The 21027-nt window shown below is 47.2% G+C and overlaps 1 long non-coding RNA gene across 6 annotated transcripts in view; it reads left to right on the top strand.

Moving 5' to 3' along the window:
- The first annotated feature begins 20080 nt into the window (after positions 1-20080).
- The window catches only part of Dpf3l1 (double PHD fingers 3 like 1), a 47602-nt gene continuing 46655 nt past the window's right edge, over positions 20081-21027 (top strand). For 4 of the 6 annotated variants that reach the window (XR_010065168.1, XR_010065166.1, XR_010065170.1 and 1 more), the window contains exon 1: positions 20081-20304. This is a non-coding gene — a long non-coding RNA (double PHD fingers 3 like 1). The remainder of the gene's footprint in view (positions 20305-21027) is intronic. The other 2 variants (XR_010065165.1, XR_010065167.1) reach the window with 2 other exon arrangements.

The following is a 21027-nucleotide window of genomic DNA, read 5'->3' on the forward strand; positions in this document are numbered from 1 at the left end:
TTCAAACAGAGGCCTGAACTGGGAGCTGAGCAGAGTGCCTATGCAGCATCCCCTCTGTGCCCTAGGGTTGGGATCACACTAGTTGCAGCCATAAAGCATAGGGTAGGTTGAAATAAATGGTATTTTCTGGATTCTTAGGTAGGTGTATCTGCCCACATGAGTACTGAGTCTCTGAATTCTCACCCCGCTGCCAAGGAAGACCTCATCTTGGATAGCACAAAGCACGCCTCAACAGGGGCTTGGGTCACTCAGCAGTCTTTTGTGTTCAACTGAGAGTCCCAAAGACGGTGTTCCTTCCCTCCTGGGGCTCTGCACTGCTGCCCCTGGCACCTGAATTGCCTCCCTGACTGGAGCCTGCTCAACCTCCTACCAAGGAGCCTAAGGGTCGGGTAGTTGATACTGCTCCATGCTCTCTGTGTGCAGGGGGGCAGGTGTCTTGTGGGGATGGATGGAAACTGAGGTGGGGTATGATTTATCTTCCTCAGTCACACCTGTGGCTAGGGAGCTACTTGAAGGCTGCGACTGGGGAGCTCCACAAAGGCAGCCACCTGGAGGTTTCCCGAGCTCAGTCTCTCCTGGGAGGGGCCCAGGTGTGGGGCTTTGTGATGCTGGCCCCAAGGGTGGCTCTGCTTACTCATTGGGTGGGAGTAGGAGGCATCAGCCTGTCCCTGGAGGAGCTGAGCCACCAGCTGGCAAGGCTTAGCACGGCACTGTTCAACCCCCACACTCTTACCTGACAACTGGGCTAGTCTGTGTCAGGACCCAGATGGGGATACAATGTAACTCCACACACACATTCATGTCGGTAAGTCCAGTGTGCCCAACTGCACAAAGCTGACAGTGAGCCCACTGTTAGGTTGGGCCTAGGTGTTTAAGTGTCATATCATATGTCTGAGTATAAGCTACCATCTGAATATGAATCTGCGTGCAGATGTGTGCCTATATGGGTCGATACACTTGAGCTGTGTGTAAACTTGTGAGCACACAATGGATGTGACTGTGCATTAGTGAAGAGTCTAGCGCTCGCACACTTTGAATCTAGACTTGTACCTGTGGAAGTTTAAGTCCCAGCTCAGCTACTTCCCAGCTTTGAGACCTGGGGCAGGTCACTTGGTGAGACTAGTTTTCCTCGTTTGTATGATAAGACTGGAAACCGAACACTCATCCTAAGTGTGTGTGATAACTTAGAATGGAGCCAGGCAGCACACCTTTAATTCCAGCACTCAGTAGGGCAGGAGGATCTCTGAGTTTGAGGCCAGCCTGGTCTACAGAGTGAGTTTCAGGACAGCCAGGGCTACACAGAGAAACCCTGTCTCAAACAACAACAACAACAACAACAGCAGCAGCAGCAGCAGCAGCAGCAGCAGCAGCAACAACAACAACAACAAAAACAAAAAGAACTCAGAATGGGGCTGGAATCATGGGAAACAGGTCACAAATGTTGGCCATGACTACTTGTTGCAGCTGTTCATGTGTGTTTCTAAGTACATGTTTATGGTCCAGTCTGGGGTGAAGTGTATAGGCTTGTGTTTTCAATATAAGCATAGGTGTATCCATGAGTTTAATTCAGCATTTAATTAATTGTGTGTGCATGTGTGTGCATGCGTGTGTTTGTGTGTGTGTGTGTGTGTGTGTGTGTGTGTGCGCGCGCGTGTGCCTGCCTCACATGCAGATCAGAGAGCAACTCTGTGGAGTTTGTTCTCCCCTACTTTTATGTGAATTTCATGGATTGAACTCATGTCAATCGGCTTGAGGGGCAAGTCCCTTTACCTGCTGAACCATCTTGCCAGCCTCTAACTGTATTAGGTTTTTGTTTGTTCATTTTTACTTTTTAAGACAGAATTTCACTCTATATCCCTTGCTATCCTGGAACTTACTCTGTAGACTAGGCTGGCCCCCAGCTTACAGAGATTCCCTTGCCTCTCTCTCCTCAGTACTGGAATTAAAGGCATGCACCACCATCTCCTGGCTGTCTCCTGTGCTTTTAAAAATGTATTCTTAAACTTCCATGATACCTTGGCAGTCAGTGTGGATGAGGCTTTTGTTCCTAACACTTTAAACCCCCTGGTGTTTGAATGAGATTATTCGTAACTCAAAACTTGATTTTTTAAAAGGATCTGAAACACACACACACACACACACACACACACACACACATTTGATCATCAAGATCCATCTGTGTATCCAGCTCAGGAGCTGACTCAAGCAGACAGAAATTGGTTATTCTTGACTGAATGTCTCTGCCTTTGAGGTGGGGGTGTACATCTGTATGAGCCAAAAGAACTCTTAGGAGCCTGAGACAGCAGAAGGGGCAAGCCCTGACTCCTGCCCTCACTCCATAGGACACAGGGCTATTGTTTTTGCACGCAACCTACAGAGAACATGGCCCTGGAACCAGATGGTGGGAACTCAGGACCCTCACCCTGTCTAGCTCATCAACTGTGGGAGGCTTGCCCTGAGCTGTACCTCCTCTCTGGTCTCACCCAATTCAGTGCTACAATTAAACAACACCCAGAACTCCTCCTGTTTAGGAGTGGAGGGTTCTGCCGGTTGTGGTGGCGCACGCCGGTAGGAGTGGAGGGTTCTGAATTGGCCACTCCAGCAGACGTGATACAGCCTAAGGCTTGGAGAGGAGGCCTGGAAAGGAGAGGAAATCCATTCAGTATGTTCAGGGAAGGTGGAGAGAGGGCCTGCTGTGCCACTCTAGAGAGATGGATAATGAAATCGAGAGTAAATGCTTAGCAAGTTGACAGGTGACCTTTTGTTTGTTTGTTTGTTGATTTTTAAAGAAGCAGGACTGTATTTGTCACCGGTGTTTACAGCATGGTCATCCACAACGTAGAAACCATCCAGTTGTCCCAGCACAGACAGGATACACACAGTGTGGCTAGGGAATAACATTTAGCCTTGGAAAAGAGTGAAGCCACATCACTCTTTTGTACGACCTTTAAAAGCACTTTGTTGAGTGAGGGAAGTTGGCCCTCAAAGGGTCAGCATGGTAAGGCTTCACTCAGGTAAGAAACCTACAATGGTCACATCATAGACAGGAGAAGTAGAATGGCAGTAACCCAGCAGGAGGAGAGTGGAGAGCTAGCATTTAGCGGTGGGGTGTCATGTAGCCCCTAGCAAACCAACACACACGTGCTCATCACCCACTAAACATCAGGAGCACTGCAGACTTCAGAGTTTTGACTTAGGGACACTGGGCAAGCTAGTGAGAGTGAAATGCCCAGTGTGGTGTCCTAAGGGGTGGAAGGAGAGGAGAGGTCCACAGAGGTGGACCTCAGACTTTGCCTGGGTGTTTCACTTGGTACAGTACACTGGAGACATGTCCACCTCGTGCTTGCCTTCCATCCTCTGGTTAAACATCTCAGAGTGTGATTGCTGGCTCCTGTGGTGGAGAGGGAAGGATTAAGGTCACATAAAATTGCTATACTGGTCTCAGGTGAGTGAGCATCGTTGTATTAAATTCGCTTTTTGTGCTCCAGCAGCTCATTTTTCTTTTATTTTACACAAACACGGCCCGCCATGGGCTGGTAGGAAGGAAAACACCTGGCCTTACCTCACCGTCTCAGAAGAGTCCCTAGTGCAGTGGGGAAAGGTTCCCAGCAGAGAGCTGCAGCGCAATGGCCCACGGGAGCCTGGGAGATTTAGCACTGGACCGGTGTTCTGGTTGAGCCAGGGGAGGCTGGGAATGGTGCCTCGCGCTGGTAGCTGGTAGCGGAACTCAAGACTGTCTGAAGGGGATATGGGGAGGTTCTTAAGCGGGAGAAAAACTGATTTGAATCACACTCCAGAAAGGCTCTTCCAGGTAAGAGGATCTGGCTTCTAAGAAACAGTCCCTGACAGAGACTAGACCAGAGAAGAGGAGGCCTGGCCAGGGCCCTGGCAGGGGTTAGGAAGGTAAGATGTAAAGAAGCTGGGGTTTACCAGTGGGGAGGGTGTAAGGCGGAGATTGGAGAGTCCGAGCCCCAGCTGCCAGGCCTTGAAGGCCCTGGTGCCCCTTAGGAAAGTGAGTGGGAAGTGGGGGGGAGGGGTTTGCAGAAATGGAAGCCAAAAAGAGACCTCCCAGCTCTGTGGCTGGGGGCTTGCCTGACGGAGAGCTACCCCTCCCCCCCCGCGCCCCGCCCAGTACGGATCTGATTCAGCTGTCACTCAAGCAGTTGGGGCCCTCGAAGAGCCGAAGAGCCGGGGATGGTGATTTGTGCTGGCCTTGTCGGCCCATTGTCCTGCTGGGATTTGGTCTTTGGTGAGAGTAACAAAGAACTCAGCTCAGGAGCTGAGGCTTTGGGCTGGCTGTGGGGGAGGGGACTGAGAGGAGAAGGAGGGGATCAGGGAACTAAAGCTTGGCCAGGCTGCTGCTTTGCACATTGCTTCAGGCCCAGTTTATTGCTTTAGGCCCTGACTGGAAGAGTGTGTGTGTGTGTGTGTGTGTGTGTGTGTGTGTGTGTGTGTGTGTGTGTGTGTGTGTGTGTGTTTGCACGTGTATGAATGGGCAGTGTGCATAGGGCTGTGCACCATGTGCTCAGGTAGGAGCTCTCTGGGCACTTCTGTAGGCTGCACTATCGTGGTTCTGCATATCTAAACTCATCTCAGGAGATCAGTACTTCTCCAGGGTCACCCTGAGGAGCACATCTATCTGCCTTCTGGTCATTCTGTGCAAGGGCTGCTAGACACACACACACACACACACACACACACACACACACACACACACACATCATTATGGACTTCTGGTTCCCTCAGCCTGCCCTCTCCCTGGTCAATTGGCCCTGACCTTGCTTGAGTGTGGCCTCCACTTCCTGCTGGGTCTAACCAAGCCAGTGCGTGGGTTTGGGGAGTGTGTGTGCACGGGGAGCACTGCAGTTCATCGATGGGCCTGTATTCGTGTGCACACGTGCATGTATTTGTGCCCACATTTGTGTGCCTGTGCTTTGTGTGAGCATCTTTACATGTGAGACTAGGCACCTGAGCATGTGTCCAAGTGGATGTGTGGATTTGTGTAACTTTTTAGTGCATTTGCAGACATTTTCTGTGGGGCGATTCATGTTAGCAGTTTGAAGGAAGTGGCTGCTGCCCTTTGGAGCCCAGGCAGCTCTAGGTCAACAAGTCACTCCTCCGAGGTTCCCCTGGGACTCCGAAGAAGCTTTTCATCCTCTGGGGGAACTGCTCCTAAGAGTTCAGCTTGTTTTGTTTCAAATACATCAGTGTGTGCTGCAGGGAATGACGGGAGGCTCCCAGACTCTTCATCTTCACCTTCTGGGATGTTGCACCGCTCTGTGCCAGGAGGGTGAGTGGGTGAGCTGGGTTCAGGGAAGGCAGCACACCTTAAATTACTTACAGTATCAGACAATATTCAGAAAGTGAGACTCAGGGTTACTGAAAGAGACTTTGCTCTGTGACGGGCTTATACAAGAAAGACACTAAGCCCAGAAGAAATCTAAGCAAATGACCAGTAATTCAACTCTATAAAAATAATTAGATTCCTGGGTTGGAGAGATGGCTTAGCATTTAAGAGCACTGGCTGCTCTTCCAGAGATCCTGAGTTCAATTCCCAGCAACCACATGGTGGCTCACAACCGTCTGAAGTGGGATCTGATGCCCTCGTCTGGTGTGCATGAAGACAGCATACTCACATACATAGGATAAGTAAATAAATCTTAAAAATAATTAGGTTCCAAACAGTGAAAAAAGTCAAACCTAAAAGACAAACAAGCTCATCAGAAATAATTATCTATATGTTATGCTATGGGCTGAAATTATTATCTGTAATATATAAAGAGTTCCCACAAATAAATAAAAAATAATGTCACAATCATCCCAAGGGGAGGAAAGTGAAATGGCAACTCAGTAAGGATATGAGCTAGAAAATATGGTCAGTTGTTTCAAAAGAATATTACAAATGGAACAAATGGGTAAAGCTTAATCTCTCTAGTAACAATAAAAATGTGGAAAACTGTATTTTGTTGGACAAATTTATTTAAAAAATAAAAACATGACACATACTCTTCAGCAATGGGAAGAAGGTGGAACATGAGTCATCCACATGCAATTGTTGGTTGGGATGTAAATTGTATCTCACACACACACACACACATACACACACACACATACACACAAAAGGATGTGTAAGCACTCATCATCAAGATGTAAACTACATCCGAGCAATCTGTCCTATAAGCTGTCTAGCACTGGATGCAGAGCATGGAAGTGTATAGAAGCAGGCTGAATGTCTTCCAGAGGCAATGTGACGGGCAGCACGTGGCAGATTTGGACTGAGGGGTGAGGGGAACCATTAAAGAAGGAAATGTCCCATGAAGAATAATAGTTGCTCAACACAAAATTAACTCAATACACAACAGCATTTTTGTAGATCTTTTGTCTCATTTTGTTGTTGTTGTTTTTTTTTCCTTGCTGGTCTTTTGCTTGTTTATTTTGATTTCCATTTTTGTGAGGTTTTTGTAGGGTTCTTGTGTATATCTGTGTTTCTTCTTTTTTTTTTTTCTTCTTGTTTTTTCTTTTAAAGAGAGTAGAAAAAGATGAATATAAAGTAAGGTGGGAAGGGAGGTAGGGAGGATCAGGGAGAAACCGGGAGAGAAGAGAGAAACATGATCAAAACGGATTGTATGGAAAAAAAATTAAAAGGAAGAGAGAGGGGGAAGCTGCACTATACTGTCAATAGAAGTATAGTATGTCAATAGACGCACACTGCTGTGTGCCTCCTGACATAAAAATGCAAAGGCCTGAGTTGGTCCCCAGCACTGCAGAATAAACAAATGCAGTGGAAACCATGCAGCTCATATTTCCACCTGTGTTGCCCGCAAATTCTCCATGGCCGGTAGAGTATGGTGTGAGCGACGGAATGTGATGCCAGGACTAAGTCGTCACAAATCTGGCTTCTGTCTGTCTGGTTCTCGTGGAGGCCATGAGCTCTGGAAGGCAGAATGAGCAGACAACCTCTCTCCCCATTGGCAGGCTGTGATATATGTTAACAGTTGTGACCCTGTGAAACACACATGTATATGCACAGGCAGGAAACATCTAAGTGCTGAGATGGCTCACTGGGAAAAGGCACTGACAACCAAATCTGACGGCCTGAGCTCAATCTAGGATTCACTCAGTAGAAAGAAGAAGCAACTCCTACAGATTGTTCCTTGAACTCTGAGAGCACACACATGTACACACACATGAGCACACACACGTACATTCACATGAGCACACGCATACACACACACGAGCACACACACGTACATTCACACACTCACACACACATGTGCTCGCACATATACTCATAGACACACATGTGCACATTTTAATGTCTGGAAGTGTTCTGGATCAACCAAAAACTGCTCCTGGGGAGGTTTTATTGATCAGTGTTTAAGAAATAGAAATGTGTAGGAGAAGTGGGAGAGAGAGGGAAGGCATAGATCAGGAGCATCTCTTGAGCCTGCGTTTCCCTACTTAGAAAATGCAAGAGACTAAAGCGTCTCATCCGTCTGTGCCTGCTCAGCTTGGGGGGATAACACCTTCCGGCATGAATTGCTTTTTGAGATAATTTTGAGAGTTTGAAAGGCACCTGGGTACAGGACTCAGTGGTAGAATCTGTCTATATCGTATGATGGATGGCTATGTTTTTTATTCCCAGCAAAGCAAAGAAAATAAAAAAAATTCAAGCTTACCAAAGGGAGGGGGTAAGAGTCACATGTGGTTAAATAACTGATCACATTTGTTTAAATTGTTTTAAAATTATTCATTTTTGTGTGTTTTGCCTGCATACATGTATGTGCATACTTGTGTGCCTGGTGTCTGTGGAGGTCAGAAGGGCATCAGCTCCTCTGGAACTGGAGTTACAGATGGTTGTGGGTTGCCCTATGGGTGCTGGGCATTCAGGTCTGTTGCAATAGCAGCCAGTGCTCATGCTCCCTGAGTCAGGTCCAGCCCTGTTTCAGTTCTTTCCTGAAGTAATGTGTGCATGGGCATGTTCTCTTACTTATTGTTATTATAGTGTGTAATGTCGACTCGGCCTTGAACTCACTGCATAGCCAAGGATGACCTTGACATTTTTTCCTTTAGTTTAATTTTTGGCAGTCTGATACATTTATACAATGTATGCTAGCATCGTCCCAACCTCCTACATGGTATGTATGTATGTATGTATGTATGTATGTATGTATATGTGTGTATGTATGTGTATGTGTGTATGTATGTATTTAATTCCTTGTTTATTTATTTGTGTGTGTATGTTTGTATTTAATCCCTTGATTATTTTGTGTGTATGTATGTATGTATGTATGTATGTATGTGTGTGTATATGTGTATTTATGTGTATGTGTGTATGTATGTATTTAATTAACTGTTTATTTGTGTGTATGTTTGTATGTATTTAATTCCTTGATTATTTTGCATGTATGTATGTATGTATGTATGTATTTAATTTCTTGTTTATTTATGTGTGTGTGTGTGCAGGTAGCCACAGCTGCTGTGTGACCCTATCTATCACGTCATATCGAGAAGACAACATTTCACAGAGCTTGCCTTTGTCCTTCAGCTCTCTCAACCTTTCTGCCTCCCTTTGACATCGAACTTCTGATCCTCTTACCTATACCCTCTGGGGTATGGGATTACAGACTTGAGCCACACTGTTCTCCCTTTTAACACTGGAGAACTGATATGGAACTGTGACTCAATATATACAAAACCCTGAGTCCACCTCTACATACACACATACACACACAAACACACACACACAAACACACAAACACAAACACACACACACAAACTCACATACACACACACACACACACACGCGCGCGCACACACACACAGGGACCTGAGGAGGAAGGGAGACTCCTCGTGGGCTGTGGCATTTTCTGGCCTCTTATATTCCAAGGCTACCTGCACAATTAATCTCCTTCCCCAGGGTCATCAGCATAGTGAAAACTACACAGAATCTCACCCTGCACCTCCAGCCCTGCTCACTGTGACCCTATAGCCCCATTGCCCCATGTCAACCCAGCATATACAAAGTCAGCTACCCGAGTATCACTGTCAACCACACCTCAGCTGTTTATACCCACATGGTGTTACATGCACGGTCCTGTGACTTCTTCAGTCCACTTGCAATTCTATGTCCCATCAGCCCTTCCAGTAACATTGATGCCTCCCTACAGAGTCCTGACTGCAAGCCCATTGCTCACGGTGACCCTATAGCCCAGTTTGGGCCTGTTGTCCCACCCTAGATATAGCCTGCCATTGCCACTTTCCAGGAGCTGGCTCCATGTTATTGGACTGAGGAGGCCATGATGTGTCCTCACCTGGAAACAGAGCAAGCATGAAGAAAAGCCTTTGTCTGCTATGCTGAGGAGAGCAGAACCCCTGGGTGTCCCTCCCCTGAGTGGCCCCTCCCTTGAGTGCCCCCTCCCCTGAGTGGCCTCTCCCCTAAGTAGCCCCTCCCCTGGGTGCCTCCTCCCCTAGGTGCCTCCTCCCCTGAGTGGCCCCTCCCTTGGGTGCTCCCTCCCCTGAGTGGCCCCTCCCCTAGGTTTTCCCTCCTCTGAATGGTCCCTGCCCTGGGTGCCCCTTCCCCTGGATGCTCCATCCCCTGAGTGACCCCTCCCCTGGGTGCCCCCCTCTTAAAGGCACTAAGTAGAGCCTGTTCAGAGTTGTGTCAAACTCTTTCCATACCCTGGGGTGATTGTAGGGTCCAACAGAAATAGTGGGGTTACTCTATAGAGCCCTAGCAGTCTTGAGGGAAGGGTAGTTCTCCAGGCAGCTGGCCCCACCATGCTATATGTAGAGCAAGCCTGGGGTGTGAGCATTAGACAAAGGAACCCACACCAGGGAGAAGCTATGCCAGGATCCTGGATCTCAGTTCCTGCCTCCTGGAGAATATCTGGCCCTCAACTGTTAGAAGGGCAGAAGCTCAGAACTCCTTCACCTTTCACCCACCAGGTACCTCACTGGCCTCACCTCCCAGAGGAGGTGATTACCACAGGCTCTTTACACTACAGACAGAGCTCATGAGTCGTTCAAGTCTGAAATCACCTAGATCTAATTCAGAATTGAAGCTCTGCTTTTTAACAGTCACAAGCCTGAGTTTCCCTCCCTGTAAAATGCAGATAATAATTTTTCACTTCTCATAGTGGTTGTGAAAAATATGAGGAGTTAAAACCCTGGCACATAGTAGGGCCTCAGCCAGCCGATAAGCCTTGGACAGTGTGACTGTCTTATTTAACACCGAGTCCCAAAGCCCAGCACACTGCCCAGCACACAGTAGGTGCTTAATATTTGTTCATGGGATTAATGAAGCCTCCTTAACCTCCAGCCCTCAAAGTTTGCCTCATCGTGTCTCCCTTCTTCCCAAACTCTGCTCCCTAAGGTTTTCCCTGCAAAGGTCAACTGGTAAGTCAACAGGACCAGAGTTGGCCACCTTCCAGAGCTGGGAGCCCTGAGTTGCAATGTCAGATCCTGGTCACTAGGGGGCAAAGTCTCTTAAGGTTTCTGCAGGGGCTCAAGTCCTTGCCACTCGGGGGCCACAGGGGACTTGAAAGGGTGCAGACAACTAGGTCCTATCTCCTTGCTTCTCTGGCTAAAGAACCTTGGTACTGCTCTCCTGAAACTCAACGGAAGAGAGCCTTACACTCTGTTTTACTTGGCTACTCAGAACGTGGCTATTTGTCAGGTTTGACCTGGCCTCATCCCTTGAAGTTTTAACCTGTTCACCAGTGTCCTGGCTTTACTCACTATGCAGGCACACCCAAACCTCAAGATTTCCTGTTGCTCCCAGCCCAAGAAGTCCAGGTTAGCAAAACTAGATGACCCGTTTGCTACCCATTTGATAGATGGGAGAGCTGAGGCCCACAGAAGAAGAAAGTTCCTTTTTTTCACCAAGCTGTTTAGCAATTGCCCTAGGGGAGGAAGACCATGAAGTCTTCCTTGTGTTCTATTCCCCATCCTGGAGAAAGTTCCTGCCCTGCCTCACTGCATCCTCTGCCACGACTTGACAAAGTTACACCTGTCAGCCATTACAGCTTCAGCGAGGGAGCCCTGGCAAGGGTGTCCCAGTTCACAGGTAACAGGTCACAGTTTGTCCTGGGGATTGTCTGACTTCCAGGCCCACCTCCTTTATACTAAGTCAAACTATGTATGATTGCCATTCCCACAGGCCAAAGAATTTCAGATACCTAGTATACTTAAACTATTGCTTTGGACACCCTCTTCCCCTGTAAAAGGAAGGAACCATTCTTGAACTATTCTAGTGGCAGTGAGGGGCAAAGGGTGGTTTCTTCAGGTACGAAATAGATTACTATTGCTAGAGAGATTGGCCTGCAAGGTCCCCCGAAAGAACCTGCGTAGCCAAGCTCAAGGACGTCTACCCACAGATGTCATGTACCCCGAGTGGGAGAGATTCAGGCCGCATGGGCTAGATGTCATGGGGGTCCCTCAGAAGCAAGCAAGTCCACATGGTAGGAATGTAGAATGTCACAGAATACAGTAGCTGGAAAGGCACAGAGGGAAGGTGGATGTTGAGGAATGTCATAAGATGCTTTGGAATGTCAGAGAATGTTACAAGGCATCATGGGTTCTTGTAAATGTCAAATGACCCTGTAGAGTGCTCTGCTTGGTCGTCAAAGTCGTCGGATGTCAAGGACCACTTTCCAGTGCTACCAGGCAATGCCGAGGAGGACTGTAAATGCCATGATGACGTGGACAGTCCTCCTGGTCCGTAAAAGGCTGTTTGCTGGGAAGCCACAGCATGTCTCGGGAACCTCAAGCCCGGGAAGTACTTTGGAGATCACACGGATTCACTTGCACGTTTTGCAGATGGGAAAACTGAGGGCGGTGGTGGTACACAGTCCGTGTCTGGTGGACATACAGAGGCAGAAACTGATTTGAGCCTCTGGCCTCCCAGGCTGAACAGCCTCCCTGGGCCAGGGGCTCTTGGGGACTAATTAACCCCCGTGATGGAAACAGCGGTGCCCAGGGGGTATTGAGCAAACCTCCCAGTTCTGGCTGGCACTGGCCCTCTGTCAGGATGGGAATTAACTCCACGTGTGGGGCTTTCTGGTCTGGAGCATGAAATAATGAGTTATTTGTGTGGAAATCAACAGCATACCAGCTCCGCAGCCTGGTGAGGGTGGGTGTGTTGCGGGAGCCCTTGAAGGTATTCTCCAGGCTCCGGGACACAGAAGGGAGCCTCTGGCCTTCCTGGCTTGTCACAGTCAAGGACTTAGAAGTGCCAGTTTTGTCTAGAGCTTTTGGTATGGGTCTAGGGGCTCAGGAATGGGGGGTGAGAAAACTAGAGAGGGACCTTTGAAGAGGAAGCGCTGATGTCACACTGTGCCTTTGTGTCAAAGGTCAGGTGGTAAGAGGGGATGTGAGCTTATAGTGTGAGTCTGAGACACCCACGGCTTTCTTGGAAGATTTTGGGAATGGTGTCATGAGGCCTTGAGGACGCATGACGGTGAAGTGAAGAGGGTCTCAGGAGGTGACATTCCCTGATCTTGATATCTGGCAGGAGACACCACTCATGATAAACCACCCACTGCCTCTCCCGCTTTGTCTCTGATCCCCACATCCTTCTCTGTCCCATCTCTTTCCTTCCCTGCTTCCTGGGCCCTTGGTCCATGACACCTCTCCCCCCACCCCACCCACATCACAAATCTTGTGACTATTGTGGAACCCTGTAGCTCCCTGCCCTGACGGTGGGAGGGGAGGAGTGTTAGAAAGAGCATTTCAGAGCCCTGTCTGCAGTGCTGCTGGGGCAAAACCCCTTTCTGAAGCTGATAGTTTAGGAAGCTTTCTTGGCACACAGCCCAAAGCCAGGCCAAGATGCTCCCTAACCCACGGGGACAAAGAGTTGGCAGTGGCGTGGAGCTGCTTGCCAAGGAAGGTCCCCCTGATGGGAGCCAGGATTGGCCATGTCTGACCAATGTTGCCATCTTACTGAAGGCTGGGACTTTGCCTCTGGGGATCTGGGCTGGCAGTGGCTTAGGGTTTTAGGCATAAGATCTCTTCATAAAATCTTCCCTTCGCCCTGGGAGTTTGCCCTTGCAGCTGTGAAAATAATAAGGTCCCAGCAGAGCTCGATGGCTAAGTTTAGGAAGGACCCAGAAAAAGTGTTCAGGATGGGGTAAAGGGCTCAGGCAAGGACAATCCATGGTACTGGGTGCCTAGAGTCCAGTCAGGGGCTGTGGAGGGAGCACTGGGCTAAAGCAGGCTCCTGTCTGCTTTAATGAAGCTCTTCAAGCAGGGCTACCAAGGCATGCATTGTTGGGAACTCCATGTCTGAGTGTGAACATGTGTATTCAGGTGTATTTGTTTGGATGTATGTGGTCCTTCATCCATGTCTTTGGGATTTCCGTAAGAGCTAGAGATGAATATGGTAATGACATGCTAGGTAGTCTTGAATGACTACAAAGATAGCAGAATAAAGGTTTAGTGCTGGTATATTAGGTCCCTGCTATACACGCAGGGCCTGCATTTATTTAGCCATTCAGTGTTATGTGTGTTTCTTGCCCTACCAACTCTCTGTCCATCATTCCCAGTCTGGTTCTGAGACCTTGAGCTGTGATGAATTAAGAAAGGAATAGAGGACTGGGCTCCACAACTCTGAATTTTGATTGGTTGTGGTTTTCTGAAGTGGTGTCTCAGTCCATTGCAAAGAGAAGATTTTTTTGATGAGGAGTAAGGTCTGTACTCATCTGTGGGTATATTTATATTTACCAAATATAAAGTATGCTGGTTTAATAAAATGCCGGTTATAGGTTCTCCTTTAAGATCAATGACTTCACTAGCCTTGGGCAGTTGGCGAAGTTTCTAGTACCAGGCATGATTGCCCTCTTGTTGAATAGGTCTTAAGCCTAATTTGAGAGCTGTTGGGTATTGCCAAGGTTTGCACGCCATTCCTGTACCCTTAGGGTTATTGTACTAGTTATTGTTGTGGTTCATAGGTATCATAGCTGGGTAGGACTATGATTACCTCCCTCCTATAAAAGCTTGAATGGAGTCTTCTAGTGCCATGAAAACTAGACCTTAGGGAGGAAGCTCTCAGGTCAGATCCAGCTCAAGGGACTCTGGGACCTATGTCTTCAGCAACAGAGACTTCCTTTCTACCTATAGGGGGCAACCAAGGGCCATAGCAATAGCCTATGATACTCTTCCTCAGAGAAAAGCACACTAATTGATCATCCAATACCAAATGGTCAGGCCTGAAAACATATATACACAGGCAACACTATACACCGAGCAGCTATTTATTTATTTATTTATTTATTTATTTATTTATTTATTTATGAATACACACATATGCTCACACATGCACACATGTATATACACACATATGTAACAGCAATTAATGGAAAAAGAGGCTATGAATTTGAGTAGGGCGGGGTATATGAGACAGATTGGAGGGAGGGAAGGGAAGGTGGAAATTATGTAGTTCTATTATAACCTAAAAAAAATAAATAAAAGGAACTTTTTAAAGAAAGGAACAGATATGAGCTGAAAGAGAGAGAGAAGCGAAGAGGAGAGAAGTGGAGAGAGAAGCGGGGAGAGTCAAGAGGCTGAGGGGATCTGCAGGATGAAGAGTTGGGGAGTAAGGAATAAGAATGAGATGGGGGCTGGGTATGGGAAAGGTGATTGGCCAGGACAGCTGTGGGGAACCAGCGATCAGGGACAGGTTAAGGAGACATGTCATTCTGCATTCTAACCTGGATCCCTTCCCATCATCTTGAAGTCCGAATTCAGGCTGGAATTCACTTGCAATAACTAATTGATGGTGTTCTTCATGTCTTTGAAGACGGTTCTTGCTGAAACTGGACTGTCTGCCATCAGGACCCGTAGCTCCATCAACTGAGTCTTAGGAAGATGGCTTGGATCTGGGAGGGGAGGACATTTGAAGAGAAGGAAGTCATTGTGAACTAAGTAGACACCCACAAGAAAGCCTTCCAATGACAGGCACTGAGACCCTGGGCACCAAGCTCCCTGCTCAGAATGGCTAGGGAGGGTGAAGGGACCAGGCCTCCCATCCTTACTCTGGGCATGGGTCCATTTGCATATGACTTCTACCTCAACAGACTCACAGTCTAATGGAGACATGTGACACAGGGACAATAATAACAATGGCTTCTGAGGTTTGTTTGTTTCACTGACTTTATAGGAAGTCCTAGAGATCTGTCTGTTTCTATAGTGCTGGAGTCGCATGTGCCTGGCTTTTACTGGGTACTGGAGGACTTGTGGATCGCTACAAAAAGCACATGAGGTACCTTGTGTTTCCCTCCCTTAAGTTTTATGTTTTTTATTTTCAATTTTCTATTATACTTAGTGTAGTATAGCGTGTGTGTGTGTGTGTGTGTGTGTGTGTGTGTGTGTGTGTGTGTGTGTGTTTTGTGCAAATGCCTGGGGAATTTGGAAGTCAGAGGACCAGAAACTGCCGCCTGGTTCTTTCCTTCTGCCATGTGGCCTACGGATGTCAAAATCAAGTCATCAGACTTGACAAGAGGAGCCTCTCTCTGTTCCTCCTTTCCACTCCCTGAGAATCGAGGAACACCATCACACATGGTCTTTGAGCAGAAACAACTTGGCACTCCCTGAGTGGCAGTGTGGTCTTTATTAAGGCAATAAAGTCCCTTTTAAAAAGGGACACAGGCCTCTTGGTCCCCACCAGATGGTTCCTGCAGAAGGAGCTGACTCATAACTATTAGATTTTGTATGCTAATTAACGCCCCAGGATGGAGGATGGCATACCAGAAAGTTTAAGCATGGTATTATGGTCGGGACTTTGAGCCATATGATATATGCCCTACCTCTGGGGACAGATGTGGGATTCAAAATTCCATAAAACCCAAATAAAACGTGGACACCGACTGTGGTGGTTTGAACATGCTTGGTCCAGGGAGTGGAACTATTTGGAAGTGTGGCCTTGTTGGAGTAGGTGTGTCACTGTGGGTGTGGACTTTAAGACCCTCACCCTAGATGCCTGGAAGCCAGTCTTCCACTAGCAACCTTCAGATGAAGATATAGAACTCTCAGCTCCTCCTGCACAATGCCTGCCTGATTGTTGCCAGGATAATCCCGCCTTGATGATAATGGACTGAACCTCTGAACCTGTAAGCCAGCCTCAATTAAATGTTGTCCTTATGAGAGCTGCCTTGGTCATGGTATCTCTTCACAGCAGTAAACCCTAAGACACTGACTCAGATAAACTTCCCCGGTGGTCAGGACCATGCTTATTGTCACAGGCTTATGTAGTGAGAGGACCACAGGTCCCTCCTGTAGGAGGAAGCTTACAATATCCTCCTGGCCTCTTCTTTAGATAGTTCTGATTTGCATCTTCTTGGTGATCACACACCCAAGATTATTCTGAGTTCTCTGTGAGGGAGAAGTGGAAATCCCCCAATTTGTTACCAGCTGGTCAAGAGTGAGGATGGCCCAGGGAACCCCAAAGTTGGAACTGCAAGACCAGCAGAGTGTGTATGTGTGTGTGTGTTGGGGTAGGCTGTATTTTTAAATCTGTAATCTGTCAAACACTGGATAGTTGTGGAACCAGAAATGATTGCAGGCAGAATTAGGGGAAGGAAGGAAGGAAGGAAGGTGCAGAAGCCTGGACTGGCTTGGAAGGTAAAAGTACCTATTGCCAAACTTGATACTTGAATTTGATTCCAAAGACCCACATAATAGTAGGAGATACCTAACTCCCAAAATTTGTTCTTTGACTTCCACATGTGGCTGCCATGAGGAGCTGCTGTCCTCCCTTCACCCTCTGAGTCAGAGAAAGAAATCTAGATGAATGCAGAGAATGCCAGAGTGGACTGTCAGAGCATAGATGGAGCCTCTAACAAAGGTGCACAAGCTGCGAGGGCTAAAGTTATGTTTTGAGTTTAAATTACTGCGCTCGAGAGATCTACAAAACAAAGCTGCCTTTAACCTGTAAGTCCCACGTGCAGGAGGACAGGTCACTTCCTGGGATGCTAGGGGCTATTTGCTCATGTGAAATAACAAGCCATGTGTTTTCACTTCAGTAAACAAGGTTGGTTGTCCAACTGCACAGGATGGGCTGGATCACACGTAGGTGGGAGATGCGTAGGCAGGAAGTGCGACAGGATGTATGCTTGCCCCTGAGTGGATGAAGGTGGAGAGTACGTACCCTTGTGGGTTTAGACTTTTTAAGCCTCTAACTTAGTGGGTGCCATACTCTGGGAAGCTCGGGTATGGGCTTGCCCAGTGTCCCTCATCCTGGCCAGTATTTAACAAAGCTTGCTTCCAATTTGGTTCAAAAGTTGTAGTACTGGTCTTATTCTCACCCAGTGGAATTGACAATTCACTTTTGCATGGCTGCTCTAGCAAGGCAAGTTGGAAAATGAGACACTGAAATTCTTTTCTCCATTCTCTGGTCTCTTCCTAATGGACTGAGCTGAACAGAAAGCAAGCAAATCCATCCAGGCCAGGTCCCCAGGGGCAGAGCCAAGCCAGAATGGATCCAGAGGGGCTAACACAAAGTTCATTTGCCCTAAACAAAATTGCCTGCCCACTCCGTTAGTCCCTTTCCCTTTCTTGCTGAACAAAGTCAAATGAGGCTCTGGAAACCCTTTGGCCACCGTTTGGAGACCACTCCCCAGGAAAGACAGAAGAGACAAGGAGGATAATGCCTAAATGTCTTCAGGGAAGGCCTTTGCCTCCCTCATCTACCATGAGTAGATGATTTCTAGGCTCTGCTACCCAGTTTAGCCTATCCCCTATCTTGTACCTTTAGTCTGGGGCTGACGCATCTCTACCATCAAGCTGAGGAGAGGGGGTAAAGGGCATAGCATTCTCAAAGGCGATTAGGTGAGGTCAGGCTCTCAAACACCACGTCTGTCTCTTATAGCTTAAGAAAACTGGCAGAAATATTTATACCAGTCTCTTTAAATATGCCCTTGCTATGACTTCATAAAGAATTAAGGCAACACAAAAAACAATGAGAACGATCAAAAGGTTCTATTCCACCCGTCCCTGAGCTGTGCTGTGAACCAGCGAAGATGATTTATTATTTGTTTGTTTGAGACAGGATCTCAACTGTAGCCCTGGCTACCCTGGAATTTATTACATAGCTCAAGCTGGCCTTGAACTCACAGAGCTCCTCCTGCCTCTCTCTGACCCTCAAATTTTAGGAATACAGGGACATACCATTGTACTGACTTGATTTTTATATAGATTCCTAACATAATTAAAATGATATAGGGTTAGGTAAAAAATTGAAAGAAAGTACCACAGGGACAGGAGGCTCTGATCCTGTTCTTCACGCACTGGCAACCCTGTAAAATAAGATAAATTAGCAAGAGGAAAGAATACTTAAAAAAAAAAAACTTTCCTATGACGTGGGAGCCTTCAGAAAACTGGTTTTACAATCAGGTGTGGTAAGGAATGGATAGCCACACAGAAGTGAACAAGGTTGGACAGCAGGATTTGATGTTTACAGAATTGAGAACCCATCACGGCCTCTGCTCAAGTCTTCCTTGGCAGCTTTAGCATTCTTTCCTAGGAATGGGGCAGGACCCCTGTAGAATGAGCACCTTCCAGGGAGAAAGGACAGTGCTTTTTCTAGGTTTTAGGACTTTGGGTGGGGCAGGTGTTTGTTTCTATGGCCTGCCTTGGGGAGAGGAATTCTGGTTTCTATGACTCATTTTGAAGGAGGAAGAGGAACAGTACTGGAGGACAGAAGAAAGTCAAAGAGAATTTGCTTCAGAAACTTTTCAGGAAAATGTCAATAAATTTTATTTCTTTATTTGTGGGTTTTTGTTTGTTTGTTTGTTTGTTTGTTTTTCAAGACAGAATTTCTCTATGTAGCCCTGGCTTTCCTGGAACTTACTCTGTAGGCCAAGTTGGCCTTTAACTCAGACATCTTCCTGCCTCTGCCTCCCAAGTGCTGGGATTAAAGGTGGGTGCTGTCACCCTGGTGACTCTTCCTTCCTTAAGTTCTTTTTGTTGAGTATTTTGTGGCAGCTATGAGGAATGTTTCTCTGACAGTCCATGATTGATTATAGACTGATAATTTATTAATGATGATTGATTAATAATGTCTGCTGTGGGTGGAAAATGTTTGCTGTACACTTGCCAGGGTACCTGCCTTTGCAACTGGATAAGTACCAATTCCTTCAGGAATCCTAATCACTTGTATTTCAGGCATCACCTGGAATGTATGTTGTTGAACATTGAGGACCTGTGCCTCGTTTGGGGATAGTCTTCGTTATCTTCCTCTGCGTGAGCGTCGGCCTCACATCTATTCCATTCTCTGGCTCTCTGAGTCATAATCCACCAACCAAGACCTTGGACTTCTGTTCTTGGTTTGGTTTTCTTCTGTCTGAGGGTCTCACATTGTAAAGAGTGGTCTTGCTTTGATCTGGTTTGCCTACCTTCCTCAGTACCAGAAGTTGGAATCTTCCATACGTCTCTGTTTATATGGATCTTATAGGAATGCTGATCCCATCTAGACCAAAACTAAATGCCAAAGTACTTCAGGACTCTGGTTTGCTGCCCCCGACCCCCACTCGTACTGTCTCCATTTGTCTGCTCAGTCCCATGCTGAGCCTTCCCTAAGTATTCCCTGCCTCCTCTTTTTCCAATATCCCTCATTACTGAAAACTTCTAATTCAGTTGCATGACTTTTCCTTAGGAGACCCAAATAGAGCACCAATAGCCCAAAGAAACAATTTCGTCAAAGTCCAGCTAGTGGAACCAATGAATTTGTTGGGATTACTCACAGGGGCCCTGGTGGGGTAACCTCACAGGGGATCTTAACCCTGCACCATCATGGATGCATCTGGAGATGCAACCTCAATCGACCTTCTTCCTCCCATGTAGTCTGAATGTCCAAGAGCATCACAGCTGGGGTAGGATTACATGTGGTTGGTTGGGTGGGGCAAGGAGTGAATGGCTGGATCTCAGACCAGAGAATGTTAATGGGCCCTATCTTGTGGGGGTCCCTCGTGGTCGCTTACACAGCCTTTCTGATTTCAGGGTGGCAGTGGTCATATTGTGCTCAGAGGACAGAGTTGTATTACCCCGCCTCTTTCCTAGGCTGTCTATTGCCCTGTGAAGATGACATCATAGAAGTCAGCCTCATTTCTCTTCTCACTGAGAACACAGACATGAGACTCTCCCCATGGCGGTTAGAAACCTCCTGTCTCATTCACTGAGAGAACCTGAGGGGTATGAGCCTCGAGGGCAGGGAGGAAGGGACTAGAGCATGCTGAGTGGGTCTTTGGATCTCCAGTCCCCTTCTTTACTATTGTAACAGACAGGATTAGCTATGGTCAGAGTAGGAATCAGGTATGTTTAACCAGCAGTGTTTGAACCCAGACCTAGGCTGCCTTCCTTGAGATCGAATCCCATCATTCTTTGCTCTCTTCCCCTTCTCCTCCTCATCTCCCTCCCCCTTCTCCTCCTCTTCCTTTTCCTCTTCCTTCTCTTCCTTCTCCTCTTCCTCCTCCTCCCCCTTCTCTTCCTCCTCCTCCCCTTCTCCTCTTCTTCTTTCTCCTCCTTCCCCTCCTCTTCTTTTCATTCCTTCTCTATCTCTCTTTCTCCCTCCCCATTCTTCTCTCTCCCCTTCTTTCTCTCCCAGAACCTAGGGCTTTGTATTTTTCCCCCTTCTTTTCTTATCCCTTCTTTTTGTTCTCTCCTGTTCCTCTTTCTCCTTTACAGGTTCCTTTATTTTTATGTACATGTCTGTGCACCAGGTCCATTTCTGATGCCTACAGCGGTCCAAAGAGAAAGATTCCCTGGAACCATAGTTACAGGTAATTGGTTGTGAGCCACCATGTGGACGCTGGGAGCTGAACCCCTGTTCTTCATAAGAGCAGCAACTGCTATTAACCATTGAGCTGTCTTTCCAGCCCCATGTTATGATTAATTTAGCTGTTTCCTCACCAATGAGTGTTTATCCCAGTGCACATGGTTTGTGCATGCATGGATCTGCAGAACAGATTACTGGAATAAGAATATGAACATTTAAATACGCACTGCCTGATTGTCTGGCAAAAACACTTTCTAAAC

Source organism: Rattus norvegicus, chromosome 3 (assembly GCF_036323735.1).
Source record: "Rattus norvegicus strain BN/NHsdMcwi chromosome 3, GRCr8, whole genome shotgun sequence".
NCBI classification, from domain to species: Eukaryota; Metazoa; Chordata; class Mammalia; order Rodentia; family Muridae; genus Rattus; species Rattus norvegicus.